The sequence below is a fragment of the Paramormyrops kingsleyae genome, chromosome 13, assembly GCF_048594095.1.
Source record: "Paramormyrops kingsleyae isolate MSU_618 chromosome 13, PKINGS_0.4, whole genome shotgun sequence".
Classification (NCBI taxonomy): domain Eukaryota; kingdom Metazoa; phylum Chordata; class Actinopteri; order Osteoglossiformes; family Mormyridae; genus Paramormyrops; species Paramormyrops kingsleyae.
In genome coordinates, this window is record NC_132809.1 from 15,132,034 (window position 1) to 15,138,248 (window position 6,215).

The following is a 6,215-nucleotide window of genomic DNA, read 5'->3' on the forward strand; positions in this document are numbered from 1 at the left end:
TCACTTCCTGGAGTTATTAAAATAGCTAATGCCTATTTTAGTTCCCTGCATTCATTCTCATATCTTACAAGATGACCCTGTCATTCTGTGTCTGGAAAAATGTTTACAGTTCCCCCTCCCCCCATTTCTCAACATTCACCCATCTTCTGGGACTTGAGGTCAGAGGTTTGACAGAACGAGGTTGTGGTATGATTCAGTTCAAGATTTTATGTATTACTTGCACAGTTGCACTGGTACAATTTGCAGTGAAAGAAAAATCTGGCTCGCTCCTCTGACTGAAAAACAGTGTGGGGTAGGATAAAAACAAAGGATACATACAGTAGAAGATAAACAAAAGGCTATTGCACAGAATAGCGTTATATACGGCATACATGCAAATGGTGCAGTGAGAGTAATAAATAAATAAACAACTGTAAAAAAAAATAATTGGGCATGTCTGTGTTAAAAAGCCTAATGGTCTGAGGACAGAAGCTCCTCTTGAGCCTCTCTTAGCCATCAGACTGTGGAGCCTTTGGGCATGTTCTGAAAATCCAAACAGTGTATACAGTGTACGAGTCTCCAGTCACATCTTTGTGATTTTTCAACCTCTTAACTCACCCTCCACAGGGTCTCCCTGAAAGCACTCTTCCAAAGTATTGGTGGGTGAAGTTACAGGAGCCGCACTCAACAAGCTCAAGTACCGCAGTGCAAATTACTTTCAGTATGTTTAGTTTCACAGAAAGTGTGATACTTTATCTCATGTAATTTATGTAATAACATACAGCAAAGATGTTGCAATTTCTTGAGTTTTCATGGAGACGATAAGTATACGAGTTTTTCACTTGTTACCTTGTTAGGAAAACCTGCAAATATCTAACCGGCCAATCATGTGGCAGCAGCTCCATACTTAATATCATGCAGACAGGAGCTCCAGGTATTGTTAAGATCAGAGTGGGGATATTATGTGGTCTAAGTAAATGTGACAGTGGCACCAGAATCTAAAGAATGTTTCCAGCACCACAAAGAATTCAGGCTGTACTTTCTTTCATTTGCTTTGTTGAATCCTGGCCCATTTCACTTCCCACGTCTGGAAACTCTTCCGGAGCCATAATCTGACCTACCCTGGTTTAAGATTATACCTCAATGCCGGATGGTGCATCCTGAAATGCAAGATGCACCTGATCTGAGGTCCTCTAAACAAAAGTGTAAAACTAAATGTGAAACTTGCTAAACTTCACCTAAGAGTTCAGCAGCATAGGCGTAACTCCGTCAGCTCCAATTCATCGACTTCCTTCCCCATAACTTCTGACTGACGGAAACTCCATCTGCATGCAGCAAGGACAGCCAGGTTGTAGTGCGCTCCAAGGTGCACTTCTGATCAACTGTGATCTTAAACGCCAAAAGAAGGGTTGGATGGGAATTAGGTCACATTAATTGGTGCCATCGTACCGACTTAAAGAGATTAATCAGACTGATATTTATTATTCCCTTTGATATTTGCACTCTGAGTGGAGGATTTCTTTCATGTCCTAATTTCTTAAATTCCAAAAAAGATTAAGTCTGAAAAAGAAAAAAGAGTTTTCTATTTCCATGAGAAGCAACTTGCTCATTAAAATACCCTTTTATCAACATAAGCAGTTTAGGTCCCGCTGAAAACCAATACAATGGCTGCACCTTAAATCATCGACAATTGCACTGCTGCCCACTCTTGTCACTTTATTTCATGTGTAAGAACGTTGTCTTACTTCTCTAATATATTGCTGAGAGACTTATTTATTCCCATCAGTCACATTTCATTGTAATGTTGACCCTGTGCTAACTTGCATATGACAAATAAACTAAACTGAAAATAAACTAAACTGTTCCACGGGATGGCCAGAGGTGGCCATGGCCAGGCCTAATAAATATGTGGCCACTCCTGTTGACACCCCATATCAAAACAATAGAAACAAAATGTGGATTATTTCATTTTCTAAGTGGCACCAAAGAAGAGATGTGGTGTGTCATGGCTACGCCCTTAAATATAACTGGCTCATGAAGGCCACAAAAAAAATATTACCTGGTACAATGGGAGGAGCTTAATGCCCCCCCTTCTGTGATGTCATAAGCGGGATGGAGCGTATCCCATATTCTGATTGGTTCGAGGGGTTATGTCCATATATGGTATCATACATGCTTATGCCACGTGATTAAGGGGCCACATGGTTTGGGTTGCCGTTACACTTTAATAGAATAAAAACACATTACATATTATTTTTATTTACGTTTTAAAGAATAATGAAACATATAGCAGGATGAATGTAAGCTAGCGCGATAAGCCCATGAGAAGGAAGCATCAATGAAACAAAATGGACGGCATTTAACTGCTGGTCCTGGGTGTGAGAAGCACAAAGCCAGCAGCCCCATCCTGGCAGAAAGCACAGCGGGGGTCCGGGCCTATGCCACAGTCCTAGAGCTGTGGTGTCAGAGATCGACTTTTATTTAAATTACAAATATATTATTTTATACTATTTACAAATAAGACAGATTAATAAATAGGGGTAATGTGCTTTCTGCCAGGATGGGGCTGCTGGCTTTGTGCTTCTCACACCCAAGACCAGCAGAAAAATGGCGTCCATTTTGTTTCATTGATGCTTCCTTCTCATGGGCTTATCGCTCACGACTCCAAAAGCGCGGACGCCCTGTTCCCCCCACTGTGACCATTAGCTGACCGACATGTCTAGACATGCAATATACATAAATCCCCCCTAAAAACAGGATGGCTGTGTTTTTACTGATGTGAAATAGTGTATTTTGTTTAAAAATACCCCATTAACAATACACAGCTACTGCTTTTACCATTTAAAACTGCCAGACCCTCATTCCTCTCCAGCTAGAAAAGCTGGACGCGTCCGGTAACCCCGTTAAAATTACACTGTTAAAAGTTTTATTATCCTCAAAACGCATTTAAACCAGTACATTACTAAATTTATGTAATGTATTTTATACTTTTAAATACTTTTGAACCCACTTTGGTGCCATATGCTTTTATCTTGTAGGCCGCAGGATAGCGCCATTTCTACCAGCTATAGGCCGGGGTGTGTGTGGGATATTATGCTTACATTCTTTATTAATTATCGTTAGCTATATGCTTTACAACACATCTTATACTTATTTTACACACATTTACTTATTTTATACACACTTTAAAATTCAGAAAACTAGTTGCCTCAGCTGTTTTCAATAAATGATAGTGGTGTGTAGGGATTGTCGATCTACGCACAAGTGCGGCATGGATACAGAGAGAGCGAGTGTCATTTTAACAAGGATTGGCCACGTTATTCCTTGATTCTTCTTGTCGAAATGCTTAGGATGTTTTATTTTATTATTCACATTGGCAGAAAAGTGCTTCATTACTTATAAACGTTAAGGTTAAAGGGGTTTATTTGAAAGCGCCGCTGGTGTCGCAATTTTGAAATGGGATGTCTGCGTGAGTGCGCCTGCGGCAAGTGTCCCCCTCCCCCCCCCACACGGATAATCATTTAACGCGCAACTTTTGAACTGGGAGGATGCATGTTGGCCGTGTACGCGCTAGCTTACATTCATCCTGCTATATGTTTTATTATTCCTTAAAACATAATTAAAAATAACATGTAATGTGTTTTAATTCTATTAAAGTTGAACGGCAACCCAAACCATGTGCCCCTTAATCACGTGGCAAAATCATGTATGATACCATATATGGACACAATCCCCATATCCACAACCGTGGTATAAGCATGTATGATACCATATATGGACACAATCCCCATATCCACAACCGTGGTATAAGCATGTATAATACCATATATGGACACAATCCCCATATCCACAACCGTGGTATAAGCATGTATAATACCATATATGGACACAATCCCCATATCCACAACCGTGGTATAAGCATGTATGATACCATATATGGACACAATCCCCATATCCACAACCGTGGTATAAGCATGTATCATACCATATATGGACACAATACCCATATCCACAACCGTGGTATAAGCATGTATGATACCATATATGGACACAATCCCCATATCCACAACCGTGGTATAAGCATGTATGATAGCATATATGGACACAATCCCCATATCCACAACCGTGGTATAAGCATGTATAATACCATATATGGACACAATCCCCATATCCACAACCGTGGTATAAGCATGTATGATACCATATATGGACATAACCCCTCGACCAATCAGAATAAGGGATACGCCCCCTCACGTTTGTGACATAATAGAAGGGGGGACCATTAAGCTAGTCCCATTGTACCAGGTAAAATTTTTTGTCCACCACAATCGTAGTTTTCAGCAGGCCCACCGTTTGCTATGCAACAGCGTGTGCTTTTACTATGCAAACAAATGCTATTAAACTATAAGTAACACAAGAGAAGTAGTGAGAGAAGCGATTTTTTGAAATTGAAGGTTACCGTGGTAACCATGACGCCAACATTCCGAATGTGATGTAAGCACAGTTCCGCTTCAGAACAAATCGGTCATCGAACGAGACGCAACTAAATATGAAGCTGTCCTTCTTAAACTGCTTTAGGCCCCCAGTGGTGGCAGAGGAGGTGGGGGAAGCATCAACAAAACAGGAGAAAAAGGTGAAAAAGACATTTTGGGCAAAGTTTACCTTTCTGAGGAAAAGGAAAGGGAGAAAGTGTGGAACACTAGAAAGTGAAGTGAATGGCAGAGATGATAATCACTCTGTAGTGGAGGAAGAGGAGGATGATAGCACGAGAGCTGTGGAGAAGGAGATTGGAGTGAATATGGCACCGGTGGAGGTGACAGAGGATACCAGTGAATACAACAAGAAAGTGAATGGCAGAGATGATAATCACTCTGTGGTGGAGGAAGAGGAGGATGATAGCACGAGAGCTGTGGAGAAGGAGATTGGAGTGAATATGGCACCGGTGGAGGTGACAGAGGATACCAGTGAATACAACAAGAAAGAATTGCAGCAAGTGGAGGCTGAGATTGAAGCAACTTTGGAGGAGATAGACGAGACAGAAAACAAAATCAAGGAGATGGTGGCTGCGATTGAGGCATTTTGGAAGAGTTTTGAGGTGGCTCTGCAAGTGCAGTAGATGGAGGCAGACATAAAGGCGGTGGAGGTGGTGATCAAGCAATGGCGGAGATTACGGAGGATGACATTAAGGCTGTAGTGGAGGTCAATGAACACAATGACTATCAGTAATAGTTGTTGTTCATGAATAAATGGCACCGGTGGAGGTGACGGAGGATGCCTATGAATACAACAACGCAAAACTGCAGCAGTTGGAGGCTGAGATTGAAGCAGCTTTGGAGGAGATAGACGAGACAGAAAACAAAATCAAGGACATGGAGGCTGCGATTGAGACATTTTGGAAGTGTCTTGAGGTGGAACTGAGAGTGCAGTAGGTGGAGGCAGACCTGAAGGCGGTGGTGATGAAGTGGATGGTGGAGATTAAGAAGGATGACATTAAGGCAGTAGTGGAGGACAATGAACACAATGACTATCAGTAATACTTGTTGTTCATGAATAAAATGTAAAAAGAAAATAAGGAGAGAGTGGCATTTTAATTTGGATTGTTTCATCACATGATGTCAGTAATTGTTAAATGTCTAATAAAGGAGATTCCATACACATTCTATATTGGTAAGACACTGCCAAATCCAGATTCTGGGTTAACTGAGATCCTGAGGTCTTTACAGTTAAGGAGCAAGACAGGCTTCTTGGTTTTAATGTTATGGGCTTTATTTGCTTTCTGGGACTTTTGGGTAGTACAGTTCACGTGGGACAGAACATTAAAATCCTGACCGTACTGGATGCAAAAGAAGCAGGTTAAGAGAGAATCATGTTTAGAAAGGGGATCAAGGCTTCAAGTCAAGTCAAAACGTAGAGAAATATTACAAAGAAGAAAAAAGGCAATAAGATTTCTTCCAAATAGAAACATAAACCAAAAGACATACGTCTTACAAATACTAATCCTGGTCAGAGTCACCTGTATCATAGTCCAAGGAGCTTAGGTTACAAATTAGGAATACTCCATGGATGGTACTCCAGTCTGATGCGGGGAACATGCACACGGACCAATACTATAGACGAGTTAAAGATGCTTCTTAACCTTATTGAATGTTTTCTCTCATCCCCCTTAAATGTATCCAGAACTTGTTGCCCAACCCCATACCCATTTGAAGCCCTTGCTGTGATCCATCATCTGTTGG